Below are 20070 nucleotides of genomic sequence, written 5' to 3'. Positions count from 1 at the left end.
GAAAGTGAAAAATGGATAAAGAAGTTGTGGTACTTACGTACAATGCAATACCACTCAGCAATGAAATCTATGTCATCAGGCCAGTAGCAGCATAATGAGTGGATTCAGGTACGATGATTCTAAGTGAAATAAGTCACACAGAAAAAGAAACATCATAAGGTATCACTAATACACGGAATGTAAACATGGCTACACAGGAACTGAATTACAAAACAGAATAGGGTCTCAAATGTTGAAAACCAACTTATGCTTGCTTAAGGGGAAAGGTGAGTTGGGGTGCTGCATAAAACCAGAGATTGAAATTAGCACAGATACCTTTCCATAAGCCAAATATGTAATAGACAAGAGCTACTGCTTGCTCAACGAAGTGGACTCAACACCACATATTAAACGCCTAAGAATATACCTGACTAGTAAGAATCTTAAAACCTATGGATTTATATGTCTCCGAAAGAGAATCCAGCGTGTGTACAGCGGCATAAACGCAGCAGTGATAGGATTGGTGAGGTTCGGTGAGCAAATGCAGACCCTTTGAAGTCATATTGCATGGTACACATTCCATGGGTCTCAACTCTCCAGGTTTAAGGGATTCTTCCTTCAGCTAAAACATGCATGTGGAACCCAGAGTATGATCCACCGTGTGATCGGGAAACGTGTTCAAATGTGTCTCAGTTTTCGTCCCCTGGTACTCGGGTGCAACATTCCAGATGCTTTACTAACACTCTCCCCACTTGGAGAGTCAGTGCCTTTAACCTCCTGTTTGGCCAAGTTTGCAATTTCTGTGGAAAATGAACAGGAATAGGGAGAACCAATGAGAGACTAGCTGGAGGTGTCTGGACGGGCAAATTTAACTCTCATTTCCCACCAGGAAGAGGAATTAACCAAAGGCTCAGCGAGCCATGCCGGAACCACACTAGGGCCTGAAGCAATCCTGCGGTGTTGCGGCCAGCTCACAAGAAAGCCAGTTGAAAAATGGAGCTCAGGGGCACTGTAATTCACAAACCTTCAGAGTTATAAATGACAGCTATCGTCCAAAAATATATTGAAGTAAGGCTGCCAAGAGGACTTGAAAGCAGGGCAGAATTGCAGTAAACCGATTTCAGGAGGTAGACTGGAATTGCATGTAAAGCATAGGAAAAGAGGCAGACCGTCCACAATGATGCACTTGGCCAAAAAGGGCGTATGCGTTTTTTCCTGAATATATTCAGGAAAAAACGCATAAGCCCTTTTTGACCAACCAAGCAAGCTTGCAAAGGAAATCTGCACTACAATGAAGTCTCACTGCCCCCCGGTCAAAAGGGCCATCTGAAAAACCTGTAAAATCCAGAAAGGCAGGACAGGCCATGGAGAACTGGGAGCCTTCTTATGCTGATGGGCGGGATGTAAATTGCCAACAGCCACTCTGGAGAAGTGTATGGTGTTTCCTGAAACATCTAAAAAACAAAGCAACAGAGCCTAGGGCACTTCCACTTATGGTCCTATAGCTTAGGGAAATTAAAATCAAAAAGACACAGCCACCCCAAAGTTTGGGTCGGCTCTGTTTACAAGAACCTCGTTTATGGTACAAGTTCAATATCACAGAAAGCGAAAAATGGATAAAGAAGTTGTGGTACTTATGTACAATGCAATATCACTCAGCAATGAAATCTATGTCATCAGGCCAGTAGCAGCATAATGAGTGGATTCAGGTACGATGATTCTAAGTGAAATAAGTCACACAGAAAAAGAAACATCATTAGGTATCACTAATACACGGAATGTAAACTTGGCTACACAGGAACTGAATTACAAAACAGAATAGGGTCTCAAATGTGGAAAACCAACTTATGCTTGCTTAAGGGGAAAGGTGAGTTGGGGTGCTGCATAAAACCAGAGATGGAAATTAGCACAGATACCTTTCCATAAGCCAAATATGTAATAGACAAGAGCTACTGCTTGCTCAACGAAGTGGACTCAACACCCCATATTAAACGCCTAAGAATATACCTGACTAGTAAGAATCTTAAAGCCTATGGATTTATATGTCTCCGAAAGAGAATCAAGCGTGTGTACAGCGGCATAAACGCAGCAGTGATAGGATTGGTGAGGTTCGGTGAGCAAATGCAGACCCTTTGAAGTCATATTGCATGGTACCCATTCCATGCGTCTCAACTCTCCAGGTAAGGGATTCTTCCTTCAGCTAAAACATGCATGTGGAACCCAGAGGATGATCCACCATGTGATCGGGAAACGTGTTCAAATGTGTCTCAGTTTTCGCCCCCTGGTACTCGGATGCAACATTCCAGACGCTTTACTAACACTCTCCCCACTTGGAGAGTCAGTGCCTTTAACCTCCTGTTTGGCCCAGTTTGCAATTTTTGTGGAAAATGAACAGGAATAGGGAGAACCAATGAGAGACTAGCTGGAGGTGTCTGGACGGGCAAATTTAACTCTCATTTCCCACCAGGAAGAGGAATTAACCAAAGGCTCAGCGAGCCATGCTGGAACCACACTAGGGCCTGAAGCAATCCTGCGGTGTTGTGGCCAGCTCACAAGAAAGCGAGTTGAAGAAAGGAGCTCAGGGGCACTGTAATTCACAAACCTTCAGAGTTATACATGACAGCTATCGTCCAAAAATATATTGAAGTAAGGCTGCCAAGAGGACTTGAAAGCGGGGAAGAATTGCAGGAAACCGATTTCAGGAGGTAGACTGGAATTGCATGTAAAGCATAGGAAAAGAGGCAGAACGTCCACAATGATGCACTTGGCCAAAAAGGGCGTATGCGTTTTTTCCTGAATATATTCCTGAATATATTCAGGAAAAAACGCATACGCCCTTTTTGGCCAACCAAGCAAGCTTGCAAAGGAAATCTGCACTACAATGAAGTCTCACTGCCCCCCGGTCAAAAGGGCCATCTGAAAAAAGTGTAAAATCCAGAAAGGCAGGACAGGCCATGGAGAACTGGGAGCCTTGTTATGCTGATGGGCGGGATGTAAATTGCCAACAGCCACTCTGGAGAAGTGTATGGTGTTTCCTGAAACATCTAAAAACCAAAGCAACAGAGCCTAGGGCACTTCCACTTATGCTCCTATAGCTTAGGGAAATTAAAATCAAAAAGACACAGCCACCCCAAAGTTTGGGACGGCTATGTTTACAAGAACCTCATTTACGGTACAAGTTCAATATCGCAGAAAGCGAAAAATGGATAAAGAAGTTTTGGTACTTACGTACAATGCAATATCACTCAGCAATGAAATCTATGTCATCAGGGCAGTCGCAGCATAATGAGTGAATTCAGGTACGATGATTCTAAGTAAAATAAGTCACACAGAAAAAGAAACATCATAAGGTATCACTAATACACGGAATGTAAACTTGGATACACAGGAAATGAATTACAAAACAGAATAGGGTCTCAAATGTAGAAAACCAACTTATGCTTGCTTAAGGGGAAAGGTGAGTTGGGGTGCTGCATAAAACCAGAGATTGAAATTAGCACAGATACATTTCCATAAGTCAAATATGTAATAGACAAGAGCTACTGCTTGCTCAACGAAGTGGACTCAACACCACATATTAAACGCCTAAGAATATACCTGACTAGTAAGAATCTTAAAACCTATGGATTTATATGTCTCCGAAAGAGAATACAGCGTGTGTACAGCGACATAAACGCAGCAGTGATAGGATTGGTGAGGTTCGGTGAGCAAATGCAGACCCTTTGAAGTCATATTGCATGGTACCCATTCCATGGTTCTCAACTCTCCAGGTTTAAGGGATTCTTCCTTCAGCTAAAACATGCATGTGGAACCCAGAATATGATCCACCGTGTGATCGGGAAACGTGTTCAAATGTGTCTCAGTTTTCGTCCCATGGTACTCGGGTGCAACATTCCAGACGCTTTACTAACACTCTCCCCACTTGGAGAGTCAGCGCCTTTATCCTCCTGTTTGGCCCAGTTTGCAATTTCTGCGGAAAATGAACAGGAATAGGGAGAACCAATGAGAGACTAGCTGGAGGATTCTGGACGGGCAAATTTAAATCTCATTTCCCACCAGGAAGAGGAATTAACCAAAGGCTCAGCGAGCCATGCCGGAACCACACTAGGGCCTGAAGCAATCCTGCGGTGTTGCGGCCAGCTCACAAGAAAGCCAGTTGAAGAAAGTAGCTCAGGGGCACTGTAATTCACAAACCTTCAGAGTTCTAAATGACAGCTATCGTCCAAAAATATATTGAAGTAAGGCTGCCAAGAGGACTTGAAAGCGAGGCAGAATTGCAGGAAACCGTTTTCAGGAGGTAGACTGGAATTGCATGTAAAGCATAAGAAAAGAGGCAGACCGTTCATAATGATGCACTTGGCCAAAAAGGGCGTATGCGTTTTTTCCTGAATATATTCCTGAATATATTCAGGAAAAAACGCATACGCCCTTTTTGGCCAACAAAGCAAGCTTGCAAAGGAAATCTGCACTACAATGAAGTCTCACTGCCCCCCGGTCAAAAGGGCCATGTGAAAAAAGTGTAAAATCCAGAAAGGCAGGACAGACCATGGAGAACTGGGAGCCTACTTAGGCTGATGGGCGGGATGTAAATTGCCAACAGCCACTCTGGAGAAGTGTATGGTGTTTCCTGAAACATCTGAAAAACAAAGCAACAGAGCCTAGGGCACTTCCATTTTTGGTCCTATAGATTAGGGAAATTAAAATCAAAAAGACACAGCCACCCCAAAGTTTGGGACAGCTCTGTTTACAAGAACCTCATTTACGATACAAGTTCAATATCGCAGAAAGCGAAAAATGGATAAAGAAGTTGTGGTACTTACGTACAATGCAATATCACTCAGCAATGAAATCTATGTCATCAGGCCAGTAACAGCATAATGAGTGGATTCAGGTACGATGATTCTAAGTGAAATAAGTCACACAGAAAAAGAAACATCATAAGGTATCACTAATACACGGAATGTAAACTTGGCTACACAGGAACTGAATTACAAAACAGAATAGGGTCTCAAATGTAGAAAACCAACTTATGCTTGCTTAAGGGGAAAGGTGAGTTGGGGTGCTGCATAAAACCAGAGATTGAAATTAGCACAGATACCTTTCCATAAGCCAAATATGTAATAGACAAGAGCTACTGCTTGCTCAACGAAGTGGACTCAACACCACATATTAAACGCCTAAGAATATACATGACTAGTAAGAATCTTAAAACCTATGGATTTATATGTCTCCGAAAGAGAATCCAGCGTGTGTACAGCGGCATAAACGTAGCAGTGATAGGATTGGTGAGGTTCGGTGAGCAAATGCAGACCCTTTGAAGTCATATTGCATGGTACCCATTCCATGGGTCTCAACTCTCCAGGTTTAAGGGATTCTTCCTTCAGCTAAAACATGCATGTGGAACCCAGAGTATGATCCACCGTGTGATCGGGAAACGTGTTCAAATGTGTCTCAGTTTTCGTCCCCTGGTACTCGGGTGCAACATTCCAGATGCTTTACTAACACTCTCCCCACTTGGAGAGTCAGTGCCTTTAACCTCCTGTTTGGCCCAGTTTGCAATTTCTGTGGAAAATGAACAGGAATAGGGAGAACCAATGAGAGACTAGCTGGAGGTGTCTGGACGGGCAAATTTAACTCTCATTTCCCACCAGGAAGAGGAATTAACCAAAGGCTCAGCGAGCCATGCCGGAACCACACTAGGGCCTGAAGCAATCCTGCGGTGTTGTGGCCAGCTCACAAGAAAGCGAGTTTAAGAAAGGAGCTCAGGGGCACTGTAATTCACAAACCTTCAGAGTTATAAATGACAGCTATCGTCCTAAAATATATTGAAGTAAGGCTGCCAAGAGGACTTGAAAGCGGGGCGGAATTGCAGGAAACCGATTTCAGGAGGTAGACTGGAATTGCATGTAAAGCATAGGAAAAGAGGCAGAACGTCCACAATGATGCACTTGGCCAAAAAGGGCGTATGCGTTTTTTCCTGAATATATTCAGGAAAAAACGCATACGCCCTTTTTGGCCAACCAAGCAAGCTTGCAAAGGAAATCTGCACTACAATGAAGTCTCACTGCCCCCCGGTCAAAAGGGCCATCTGAAAAAAGTGTAAAATCCAGAAAGGCAGGACAGGCCATGGAGAACTGGGAGCCTTCTTATGCTGATGGGCGGGATGTAAATTGCAAACAGCCACTCTGGAGAAGTGTATGGTGTTTCCTGAAACATCTAAAAAACAAAGCAACAGAGCCTAGGGCACTTCCACTTATGGTCCTATAGATTAGGGAAATTAAAATCAAAAAGACACAGCCACCCCAAAATTTGGGACGGCTGTGTTTACAAGAACCTCGTTTACGGTACAAGTTCAATATCGCAGAAAGCGAAAAATGGATAAAGAAGTTGTGGAACTTACGTAGAATGCAATATCACTCAGCAATGAAATCTATGTCATCAGGCCAGTAGCAGCATAATGAGTGGATTCAGGTACGATGATTCTAAGTGAAATAAGTCACACATAAAAAGAAGCATCATAAGATATCACTAATACACGGAATGTAAACTTGGCTACACAGGAACTGAATTACAAAACAGAATAGGGTCTCAAATGTAGAAAACCAACTTATGCTTGCTTAAGGTGAAAGGTGACTTGGGGTGCTGCATAAAACCAGAGTTTGAAATTAGCACAGATACCTTTCCATAAGCCAAATATGTAATAGACAAGAGCTACTGCTTGCTCAACGAAGTGGACTCAACACCCCATATTAAACGCCTAAGAATATACCTGACTAGTAAGAATCTTAAAACCTATGGATTTATATGTCTCCGAAGGAGAATCCAGCATGTGTACAGCGGCATAAACGCAGCAGTGACAGGATTGGTGAGGTTCGGTGAGCAAATGCAGACCCTTTGAAGTCATATTGCATGGTACCCATTCCATGGTTCTCAACTCTCCAGGTTTAAGGGATTCTTCCTTCAGCTAAAACATGCATGTGGAACCCAGAGTATGATCCACCGTGTGATTGGGAAACGTGTTCCAATGTGTCTCACTTTTTGTCCCCTGGTACTCGGGTGCAACATTCCAGACGCTTTACTAACACTCTCCCCACTTGGAGAGTCAGTGCCTTTAACCTCCTGTTTGGCCCAGTTTGCAATTTCTGCGGAAAATGAACAGGAATGGGGAGAACCAATGAGAGACTAGCTGGAGGTGTCTGGACGGGCAAATTTAACTCTCATTTCCCACCAGGAAGAGGAATTAACCAAAGGCTCAGCGAGCCATGCCGGAACCACGCTAGGGCCTGAAGCAATCCTGCGGTGTTACGGCCAGCTCACAAGAAAGCGAGTTGAAGAAAGGAGCTCAGGGGCACTGTAATTCACAAACCTGCAGAGTTATAAATAACAGCTATCGTCCAAAAATATATTGAAGTAAGGCTGCCAAGAGGACTTGAAAGCGGGGCAGAATTGCAGGAAACCGATTTCAGGAGGTAGACTGGAATTGGATGTAAAGCATAGGAAAAGAGGCAGAACGTCCACAATGATGCACTTGGCCAAAAAGGGCGTATGCGTTTTTTCCTGAATATATTCAGGAAAAAACGCATACGCCCTTTTTGGCCAACCAAGCAAGCTTGCAAAGGAAATCTGCAGTACAATGAAGTCTCACTGCCCCCCGGTCAAAAGGTACATCTGAAAAAAGTGTAAAATCCAGAAAAGCAGGACAGGCCATGGAGAACTGGGAGCCTTGTTATGCTGATGGGCGGGATGTAAATTGCCAACAGCCACTCTGGAGAAGTGTATGGTGTTTCCTGAAACATCTAAAAAACAAAACAACAGAGCCTAGGGCACTTCCACTTATGGTCCTATAGATTAGGGAAATTAAAATCAAAAAGAACAGCCACCCCAAAGTTTGGGACGGCTCTGTTTACAAGAACCTCATTTACGGTACAAGTTCAATATCGCAGAAAACGAAAAATGGATAAAGAAGTTGTGGTACTTACGTACAATTCAATATCACTCAGCAATGAAATCTATGTCATCAGGCCAGTAGCAGCATAATGAATGGATTCAGGTACGATGATTCTAAGTAAAATAAGTCACACAGAAAAAGAAACATCATAAGGTATCACTAATACACGGAATGTAAACTTGGCTACACAGGAACTGAATTACAAAACAGAATAGGGTCTCAAATGTAGAAAACCAACTTATGCTTGCTTAAGGGGAAAGGTGAGTTGGGGTGCTGCATAAAACCAGATATTGAAATTAGCATAGATACCTTTCCATAAGTCAAATATGTAATAGACAAGAGCTACTGCTTGCTCAACGAAGTGGACTCAACACCCCATATTAAACGCCTAAGAATATACCTGACTAGTAAGAATCTTAAAACCTATGGATTTATATGTCTCCGAAAGAGAATCCAGCGTGTGTACAGCGGCATAAACGCAGCAGTGATAGGATTGGTGAGGTTCGGTGAGCAAATGCAGACCCTTTGAAGTCATATTGCATGGTACCCATTCCATGGTTCTCAACTCTCCAGGTTTAAGGGATTCTTCCTTCAGCTAAAACATGCATGTGGAACCCAGAGTATGATCCACCGTGTGATCGGGAAACGTGTTCAAATGTGTCTCAGTTTTCGTCCCCTGGTACTCGGGTGCAACATTCCAGACGCTTTACTAACACTCTCCCCACTTGGAGAGTCAGCGCCTTTAACCTCCTGTTTGGCCCAGTGTGCAATTTCTGCGGAAAATGAACAGGAATAGGGAGAACCAATGAGAGACTAGCTGGAGGTGTCTGGACGGGCAAATTTAACTCTCATTTCCCACCAGGAAGAGGAATTAACCAAAAGCTCAGCGAGCCATGCCGGAACCACACTAGGGCCTGAAGCAATCCTGCGGTGTTGCGGCCAGCTCACAAGAAAGCCAGTTCAAAAAAGGAGCTCAGGGGCACTGTAATTCACAAAACTTCAGAGTTATAAATGACAGCTATCGTCCAAAAATATATTGAAGTAAGGCTGGCAAGAGGACTTGAAAGCGGGGCAGAATTGCAGGAAACCGATTTCAGGAGGTAGACTGGAATTGCATGTAAAGCATAGGAAAAGAGGCAGAACGTCCACAATGATGCACTTGGCCAAAAAGGGCGTATGCGTTTTTTCCTGAATATATTCAGGAAAAAACGCATATGCCCTTTTTGGCCAACCAAGCAAGCTTGCAAAGGAAATCTGCACTACAATGAAGTCTCACTGCCCCCCGGTCAAAAGGGCCATCTGAAAAAAGTGTAAAATCCAGAAAGGCAGGACAGGCCATGGAGAACTGGGAGCCTTATTATGCTGATGGGCGGGATGTAAATTGCCAACAGCCACTCTGGAGAAGTGTATGGTGTTTCCTGAAACATCTAAAAAACCAAAGCAACAGAGCCTAGGGCACTTCCACTTATGGTCCTATAGATTAGGGAAATTAAAATCAAAAAGACACAGCCACCCCAAAGTTTGGGACGGCTATGTTTACAAGAACCTCGTTTACGGTACAAGTTCAATATCGCAGAAAGCGAAAAATGGATAAAAAAGTTGCGGTACTTACGTACAATGCAATATCACTCAGCAATGAAATCTATGTCATCAGGCCAGTAGCAGCATAATGAGTGGATTCAGGTACGATGATTCTAAGTGAAATAAGTCACAGAGAAAAGGAAACATCATAAGGTATCACTAATACACGGAATGTAAACTTGGCTACACAGGAACTGAATTACAAAACAGAATAGGGTCTCAAATGTAGAAAACCAACTTATGCTTGCTTAAGGGGAAAGGTGAGTTGGGGTGCTGCATAAAACCAGAGATTGAAATTAGCACAGATACCTTTCCATAAGCCAAATATGTATAGACAAGAGCTACTGCTTCCTCAACGAAGTGGACTCAACACCCCATATTAAACGCCTAAGAATATACCTGACTAGTAAGAATCTTAAAACCTATGGATTGATATGTCTCCGAAAGAGAATCCAGCATGTGTACAGCGGCATAAACGCAGCAGTGATAGGATTGGTGAGGTTCGGTGAGCAAATGCAGACCCTTTGAAGTCATATTGCATGGTACCCATTCCATGGTTCTCAACTCTCCAGGTTTAAGGGATTCTTCCTTCAGCTAAAACATGCATGTGGAACCCAGAGTATGATCCACCGTGTGATCGGGAAACGTGTTCCAATGTGTCTCACTTTTTGTCCCCTGGTACTCGGGTGCAACATTCCAGACGCTTTACTAACACTCTCCCCACTTGGAGAGTCAGTGCCTTTAACCTCCTGTTTGGCCCAGTTTGCAATTTCTGCGGAAAATGAACAGGAATAGGGAGAACCAATGAGAGACTAGCTGGAGGTGTCTGGACGGGCAAATTTAACTCTCATTTCCCACCAGGAAGAGGAATTAACCAAAGGCTCAGCGAGCCATGCCGGAACCACACTAGGGCCTGAAGCAATCCTGCGGTGTTGCGGCCAGCTCACAAGAAAGCGAGTTGAAGAAAGGAGCTCAGGGGCACTGTCATTCACAAACCTGCAGAGTTATAAATGACAGCTATCGTCCAAAAATATATTGAAGTAAGGCTGGCAAGAGGACTTGAAAGCGGGGCAGAATTGCAGGAAACCGATTTCAGGAGGTAGACTGGAATTGCATGTAAAGCATAGGAAAAGAGGCAGAACGTCCACAATGATGCACTTGGCCAAAAAGGGCGTATGCGTTTTTTCCTGAATATATTCAGGAAAAAACGCATACGCCCTTTTTGGCCAACCAAGCAAGCTTGCAAAGGAAATCTGCACTACAATGAAGTCTCACTGCCCCCCGGTCAAAAGGGCCATCTGAAAAACCTGTAAAATCCAGAAAGGCAGGACAGGCCATGGAGAACTGGGAGCCTTCTTCTGCTGATGGGTGGGATGTAAATTGCCAACAGCCACTCTGGAGAAGTGTATGGTGTTTCCTTAAACATCTAAAAAACAAAGCAACAGAGCCTAGGGCACTTCCACTTTTGGTCCTATAGCTTAGGGAAATTAAAATCAAAAAGACACAGCCACCCGAAAGTTGGGGTCGGCTCTGTTTACAAGAACCTCGTTTATGGTACAAGTTCAATATCGCAGAAAGCGAAAAATGGATAAAGAAGTTGTGGTACTTACGTACAATGCAATATCACTCAGCAATGTAATCTATGTCATCAGGCCAGTAGCAGCATAATGAGTGGATTCAGGTATGATGATTCTATATGAAATAAGTCACACAGAAAAAGAAACATCATAAGGTATCACTAATACACGGAATGTAAACTTGGCTACACAGGAACTGAATTACAAAACAGAATAGGGTCTCAAATGTAGAAAACCAACTTATGCTTGCTTAAGGGGAAAGGTGAGTTGGGGTGCTGCATAAAACCAGAGATTGAAATTAGCACAGATACCTTTCCATAAGCCAAATATGTAATAGACAAGAGCTACTGCTTGCTCAACGAAGTGGACTCAACACCCCATATTAAACGCCTAAGAATATACCTGACTAGTAAGAATCTTAAAACCTATGGATTTATATGTCTCCGAAAGAGAATCCAGCGTGTGTACAGCGGCATAAACGCAGCAGTGATAGGATTGGTGAGGTTCGGTGAGCAAATGCAGACCCTTTGAAGTCATATTGCATGGTACCCATTCCATGGGTCTCAACTCTCCAGGTTTAAGGGATTCTTCCTTCAGCTAAAACATGCATGTGGAACCCAGAGTATGATCCACCGTGTGATCGGGAAACGTGTTCAAATGTGTCTCAGTTTTCGTCCCCTGGTACTCGGATGCAACATTCCAGACGCTTTACTAACACTCTCCCCACTTGGAGAGTCAGTGCCTTTAACCTCCTATTTGGCCCAGTTTGCAATTTTTGTGGAAAATGAACAGGAATAGGGAGAACCAATGAGAGACTAGCTGGAGGTGTCTGGACGGGCAAATTTAACTCTCATTTCCCACCAGGAAGAGAAATTAACCAAAGGCTCAGCGAGCCATGCTGGAACCACACTAGGGCCTGAAGCAATCCTGCGGTGTTGTGGCCAGCTCACAAGAAAGCGAGTTGAAGAAAGGAGCTCAGGGGCCCTGTAATTCACAAACCTTCAGAGTTATAAATGACAGCTATCGTCCAAAAATATATTGAAGTAAGGCTGCCAAGAGGACTTGAAAGCGGGGAAGAATTGCAGGAAACCGATTTCAGGAGGTAGACTGGAATTGCATGTAAAGCATAGGAAAAGAGGCAGAACGTCCACAATGATGCACTTGGCCAAAAAGGACGTATGCTTTTTTTCCTGAATATATTCAGGAAAAAACGCATATGCCCTTTTTGGCCAACAAGCAAGCTTGCAAAGGAAATCTGCACTACAATGAAGTCTCACTGCCCCCCGGTCAAAAGGGCCATCTGAAAAAAGTGTAAAATCCAGAAAGGCAGGACAGGCCATGGAGAACTGGGAGCCTAGTTAGACTGATGTGCGGGATGTAAATTTCCAACAGCCACTCTGGAGAAGTGTATGGTGTTTCCTGAAACATCTAAAAAACAAAGCAACAGAGCCTAGGGCACTTCCACTTATGGTCCTATAGATTAGGGAAATTAAAATCAAAAAGACACAGCCACCCCAAAATTTGGGACGGCTGTGTTTACAAGAACCTCGTTTACGGTACAAGTTCAATATCGCAGAAAGCGAAAAATGGATAAAGAAGTTGTGGTACTTACGTACAATGCAATATCACTCAGCAATGAAATCTATGTCATCAGGCCAGTAGCAGCATAATGAGTGGATTCAGGTACGATGATTCTAAGTGAAATAAGTCACAGAGAAAAGGAAACATCATAAGGTATCACTAATACACGGAATGTAAACTTGGCTACACAGGAACTGAATTACAAAACAGAATAGGGTCTCAAATGTAGAAAACCAACTTATGCTTGCTTAAGGGGAAAGGTGAGTTGGGGTGCTGCATAAAACCAGAGATTGAAATTAGCACAGATACCTTTCCATAAGCCAAATATGTAATAGAGAAGAGCTACTGCTTCCTCAACGAAGTGGACTCAACACCCCATATTAAACGCCTAAGAATATACCTGACTAGTAAGAATCTTAAAACTTATGGATTTATATGTCTCCGAAAGAGAATCAAGCATGTGTACAGCGGCATAAACGCAGCAGTGATAGGATTGGTGAGGTTCGGTGAGCAAATGCAGACCCTTTGAAGTCATATTGCATGGTACCCATTCCATGGTTCTCAACTCTCCAGGTTTAAGGGATTCTTCCTTCAGCTAAAACATGCATGTGGAACCCAGAGTATGATCCACCGTGTGATCGGGAAACGTGTTCAAATGTGTCTCAGTTTTCGTTCCCTGGTACTCGGGTGCAACATTCCAGACGCTTTACTAACACTCTCCCCACTTGGAGAGTCAGTGCCTTTAACCTCCTGTTTGGCCCAGTTTGCAATTTCTGCGGAAAATGAACAGGAATAGGGAGAACCAATGAGAGACTAGCTGGAGGTGTCTGGACGGGCAAATTTAACTCTCATTTCCCACCAGGAAGAGGAATTAACCAAAGGCTCAGCGAGCCATGCCGGAACCACACTAGGGCCTGAAGCAATCCTGCGGTGTTGCGGCCAGCTCACAAGAAAGCGAGTTGAAGAAAGGAGCTCAGGGGCACTGTCATTCACAAACCTGCAGAGTTATAAATGACAGCTATCATCCAAAAATATATTGAAGTAAGGCTCGCAAGAGGACTTGAAAGAGGGGCAGAATTGCAGGAAACCGATTTCAGGAGGTAGACTGGAATTGCATGTAAAGCATAGGAAAAGAGGCAGAACGTCCACAATGATGCACTTGGCCAAAAAGGGCGTATGCGTTTTTTCCTGAATATATTCAGGAAAAAACGCATACACACTTTTTGGCCAACCAAGCAAGCTTGCAAAGGAAATCTGCACTACAATGAAGTCTCACTGCCCCCCGGTCAAAAGGGCCATCTGAAAAAAGTGTAAAATCCAGAAAAGCAGGACAGGCCAAGGAGAACTGGGAGCCTTGTTATGCTGATGGGCGGGATGTAAATTGCCAACAGCCACTCTGGAGAAGTGTATGGTGTTTCCTGAAACATCTAAAAAACAAAGCAACAGAGCCTAGGGCACTTCCACTTATGGTCCTATAGATTAGGGAAATTAAAATCAAAAAGACACAGCCACCCCAAAGTTTGGGACGGCTCTGTTTACAAGAACCTCGTTTACGGTACAAGTTCAATATCGCAGAAAGCGAAAAATGGATAAAGAAGTTGCGGTACTTACGTACAATGCAATATCACTCAGCAATGAAATCTATGTCATCAGGCCAGTAGCAGCATAATGAGTGGATTCAGGTACGATGATTCTAAGTGAAATAAGTCACAGAGAAAAGGAAACATCATAAGGTATCACTAATACACGGAATGTAAACTTGGCTACACAGGAACTGAATTACAAAACAGAATAGGGTCTCAAATGTAGAAAACCAACTTATGCTTGCTTAAGGGGAAAGGTGAGTTGGGGTGCTGCATAAAACCAGAGATTGAAATTAGCATAGATACCTTTCCATAAGCCAAATATGTAATAGACAAGAGCTACTGCTTGCTCAACGAAGTGGACTCAACACCCCATATTAAACGCCTAAGAATATACCTGACTAGTAAGAATCTTAAAACCTATGGATTTATATGTCTCTGAAAGAGAATCCAGCGTGTGTACAGCGGCATAAACGCAGCAGTGATAGGATTGGTGAGGTTTGGTGAGCAAATGCAGACCCTTTGAAGTCATATTGCATAGTACCCATTCCATGGTTCTCAAATCTCCAGGTTTAAGGGATTCTTCCTTCAGCTAAAACATGCATGTGGAACCCAGAGTATGATCCACCGTGTGATCGGGAAACGTGTTCAAATGTGTCTCAGTTTTCGTTCCCTGGTACTCGGGTGCAACATTCCAGACGCTTTACTAACACTCTCCCCACTTGGAGAGTCAGTGCCTTTAACCTCCTGTTTGGCCCAGTTTGCAATTTCTGTGGAAAATGAACAGGAATAGGGAGAACCAATGAGAGACTAGCTGGAGGTGTCTGGACGGGCAAATTTAACTCTCATTTCCCACCAGGAAGAGGAATTAACCAAAGGCTCAGCGAGCCATGCCGGAACCACACTAGGGCCTGAAGCAATCCTGCGGTTTGTGGCCAGCTCACAAGAAAGCGAGTTGAAGAAAGGAGCTCAGGGGCACTGTAATTCACAAACCTTCAGAGTTATAAATGACAGCTATCGTCCAAAAATATATTGAAGTAAAGCTGGCAAGAGGACTTGAAAGCGGGGCGGAATTGCAGTAAACCGATTTCAGGAGGTAGACTGGAATTGCATGTAAAGCATAGGAAAAGAGGCAGAACGTCCACAATGATGCACTTGGCCAAAAAGGGCGTATGCGTTTTTTCCTGAATATATTCAGGAAAAAACGCATACGCCGTTTTTGGCCAACCAAGCAAGCTTGCAAAGGAAATCTGCACTACAATGAAGTCTCACTGCCCCCCGGTCAAAAGGGCCATCTGAAAAAAGTGTAAAATCCAGAAAGGCAGGACAGGCCATGGAGAACTGGGAGCCTTCTTATGCTGATGGGCGGGATGTAAATTGCCAACAGCCACTCTGGAGAAGTGTATGGTGTTTCCTGAAACATCTAAAAAACAAAGCAACAGAGCCTAGGGCACTTCCACTTATGGTCCTATAGATTAGGGAAATTAAAATCAAAAAGACACAGCCACCCCAAAATTTGGGATGGCTGTGTTTACAAGAACCTCATTTACGGTACAAGTTCAATATCGCAGAAAGCGAAAAATGGATAAAGAAGTTGTGGTACTTACGTACAATGCAATATCACTCAGCAATGAAATCTATGTCATCAGGCCAGTAGCAGCATAATGAGTGGATTCAGGTACGATGATTCTAAGTGAAATAAGTCACACATAAAAAGAAGCATCATAAGATATCACTAATACACGGAATGTAAACTTGGCTACACAGGAACTGAATTACAAAACAGAATAGGGTCTCAAATGTAGAAAACCAACTTATGCTTGCTTAAGGGGAAAGGTGACTTGGGGTGCTGCATAAAACCAGAGATTGAAATTAGCACAGATACCTTTCCATAAGCCAAATATGTAATAGACAAGAGCTACTGCTTGCTCAACGAAGTGGACTCAACACCCCATATTAAACGCCTAAGAATATACCTGACTAGTAAGAATCTTAAAACCTATGGATTTATATGTCTCCGAAAGAGAATCCAGCGTGTGTACAGCGGCATAAACGCAGCAGTGATAGGATTGGTGAGGTTCGGTGAGCAAATGCAGACCCTTTGAAGTCATATTGCATGGTACCCATTCCATGGGTCTCAACTCTCCAGGTTTAAGGGATTCTTCCTTCAGCTAAAACATGCATGTGGAACCCAGAGTATGATCCACCGTGTGATCGGGAAACGTGTTCAAATGTGTCTCAGTTTTCGTCCCCTGGTACTCGGGTGCAACATTCCAGATGCTTTACTAACACTCTCCCCACTTGGAGAGTCAGTGCCTTTAACCTCCTGTTTGGCCCAGTTTGCAATTTCTGTGGAAAATGAACAGGAATAGGGAGAACCAATGAGAGACTAGCTGGAGGTGTCTGGACGGGCAAATTTAACTCTCATTTCCCACCAGGAAGAGGAATTAACCAAAGGCTCAGCGAGCCATGCCGGAACGACACTAGGGCCTGAAGCAATCCTGCGGTGTTGCGGCCAGCTCACAAGAAAGCCAGTTGAAAAAAGGAGCTCAGGGGCACTGTAATTCACAAACCTTCAGAGTTATAAATGACAGCTATCGTCCAAAAATATATTGAAGTAAGGCTGCCAAGAGGACTTGAAAGCAGGGCAGAATTGCAGTAAACCGATTTCAGGAGGTAGACTGGAATTGCATGTAAAGCATAGGAAAAGAGGCAGACCTTCCACAATGATGCACTTGGCCAAAAAGGGCGTATGCATTTTTTCCTGAATATATTCCTGAATATATTCAGGAAAAAACGCATACGCCCTTTTTGGCCAACCAAGCAAGCTTGCAAAGGAAATCTGCACTACAATGAAGTCTCACTGCCCCCCGGTCAAAAGGGCCATCTGAAAAAAGTGTAAAATCCAGAAAGGCAGGACAGGCCATGGAGAACTGGGAGCCTTCTTATGCTGTTGGGCGGGATGTAAATTGCCAACAGCCACTCTGGAGAAGTGTATGGTGTTTCCTGAAACATCTAAAAAACAAAGCAACAGAGCCTAGGGCACTTCCACTTATGGTCCTATAGATTAGGGAAATTAAAATCAAAAAGACACAGCCACCCCAGAGTTTGGGACGGCTCTGTTTACAAGAACCTCATTTACGGTACAAGTTCAATATTGCAGAAAGCGAAAAATGGATAAAGAAGTTGTGGTACTTACGTACAATGCAATACCACTCAGCAATGAAATCTATGTCATCAGGCCAGTAGCAGCATAATGAGTGAATTCAGGTACGATGATTCTAAGTAAAATAAGTCACACAGAAAAAGAAACATCATGAGGTATCACTAATACACGGAATGTAAACTTGGCTACACAGGAACTGTATTACAAAACAGAATAGGTTCTCAAATGTAGAAAACCAACTTATGCTTGCTTAAGGGGAAAGGTGAGTTGGGGTGCTGCATAAAACCAGAGATTGAAATTAGCACAGATACATTTCCATAAGTCAAATATGTAATAGACAAGAGCTACTGCTTGCTCAACGAAGTGGACTCAACACCCCATATTAAACGCCTAAGAATATACCTGACTAGTAAGAATCTTAAAGCCTATGGATTTATATGTCTCCGAAAGAGAATCAAGCGTGTGTACAGCGGCATAAACGCAGCAGTGATAGGATTGGTGAGGTTCGGTGAGCAAATGCAGACCCTTTGAAGTCATATTGCATGGTACCCATTCCATGGGTCTCAACTCTCCAGGTTTAAGGGATTCTTCCTTCAGCTAAAACATGCATGTGGAACCCAGAGTATGATCCACCGTGTGATCGGGAAACGTGTTCAAATGTGTCTCAGTTTTCGTCCCCTGGTACTCGGGTGCAACATTCCAGATGCTTTACTAACACTCTCCCCACTTGGAGAGTCAGTGCCTTTAACCTCCTGTTTGGCCCAGTTTGCAATTTCTGTGGAAAATGAACAGGAATAGGGAGAACCAATGAGAGACTAGCTGGAGGTGTCTGGACGGGCAAATTTAACTCTCATTTCCCACCAGGAAGAGGAATTAACCAAAGGCTCAGCGAGCCATGCCGGAACGACACTAGGGCCTGAAGCAATCCTGCGGTGTTGCGGCCAGCTCACAAGAAAGCCAGTTGAAAAAAGGAGCTCAGGGGCACTGTAATTCACAAACCTTCAGAGTTATAAATGACAGCTATCGTCCAAAAATATATTGAAGTAAGGCTGCCAAGAGGACTTGAAAGCAGGGCAGAATTGCAGTAAACCGATTTCAGGAGGTAGACTGGAATTGCATGTAAAGCATAGGAAAAGAGGCAGACCTTCCACAATGATGCACTTGGCCAAAAAGGGCGTATGCATTTTTTCCTGAATATATTCCTGAATATTTTCAGGAAAAAACGCATACGCCCTTTTTGGCCAACCAAGCAAGCTTGCAAAGGAAATCTGCACTACAATGAAGTCTCACTGCCCCCCGGTCAAAAGGGCCATCTGAAAAAAGTGTAAAATCCAGAAAGGCAGGACAGGCCATGGAGAACTGGGAGCCTTCTTATGCTGTTGGGCGGGATGTAAATTGCCAACAGCCACTCTGGAGAAGTGTATGGTGTTTCCTGAAACATCTAAAAAACAAAGCAACAGAGCCTAGGGCACTTCCACTTATGGTCCTATAGATTAGGGAAATTAAAATCAAAAAGACACAGCCACCCCAGAGTTTGGGACGGCTCTGTTTACAAGAACCTCATTTACGGTACAAGTTCAATATTGCAGAAAGCGAAAAATGGATAAAGAAGTTGTGGTACTTACGTACAATGCAATACCACTCAGCAATGAAATCTATGTCATCAGGCCAGTAGCAGCATAATGAGTGAATTCAGGTACGATGATTCTAAGTAAAATAAGTCACACAGAAAAAGAAACATCATGAGGTATCACTAATACACGGAATGTAAACTTGGCTACACAGGAACTGTATTACAAAACAGAATAGGTTCTCAAATGTAGAAAACCAACTTATGCTTGCTTAAGGGGAAAGGTGAGTTGGGGTGCTGCATAAAACCAGAGATTGAAATTAGCACAGATACATTTCCATAAGTCAAATATGTAATAGACAAGAGCTACTGCTTGCTCAACGAAGTGGACTCAACACCCCATATTAAACGCCTAAGAATATACCTGACTAGTAAGAATCTTAAAGCCTATGGTTTTATATGTCTCCGAAAGAGAATCAAGCGTGTGTACAGCGGCATAAACGCAGCAGTGATAGGATTGGTGAGGTTCGGTGAGCAAATGCAGACCCTTTGAAGTCATATTGCATGGTACCCATTCCATGCGTCTCAACTCTCCAGGTAAGGGATTCTTCCTTCAGCTAAAACATGCATGTGGAACCCAGAGTATGATCCACCGTGTGATCGGGAAACGTGTTCATATGTGTCTCAGTTTTCGTCCCCTGGTACTCGGGTGCAACACTCCAGACGCTTTACTAACACTCTCCCCACTTGGAGAGTCAGTGCCTTTAACCTCCTGTTTGGCCCAGTTTGCAATTTCTGTGGAAAATTAACAAGAATAGGGAGAACCAATGACAGACCAACTGGAGGTGTCTGGACGGGCAAATTTAACTCTCATTTCCCACCAGGAAGAGGAATTAACCAAAGGCTCAGCGAGCCATGCCGAAACCACACTAGGGCCTGAAGCAATCCTGCGGTGTTGCGGCCAGCTCACAAGAAAGCGAGTTGAAGAAAGAAGCTCAGGGGCACTGTAATTCACAAACCTGCAGAGTTATAAATGACAGCTATCGTCCAAAAATATATAGAAGTAAGGCTGCCAAGAGGACTTG

This window comes from Pseudorca crassidens (genome assembly GCF_039906515.1).
Source record: "Pseudorca crassidens isolate mPseCra1 chromosome 1 unlocalized genomic scaffold, mPseCra1.hap1 SUPER_1_unloc_3, whole genome shotgun sequence".
NCBI lineage: Eukaryota > Metazoa > Chordata > Mammalia > Artiodactyla > Delphinidae > Pseudorca > Pseudorca crassidens.
The sequence above is the reverse complement of the archived record's forward strand: the minus strand, read 5'-3'. Positions refer to the sequence as shown.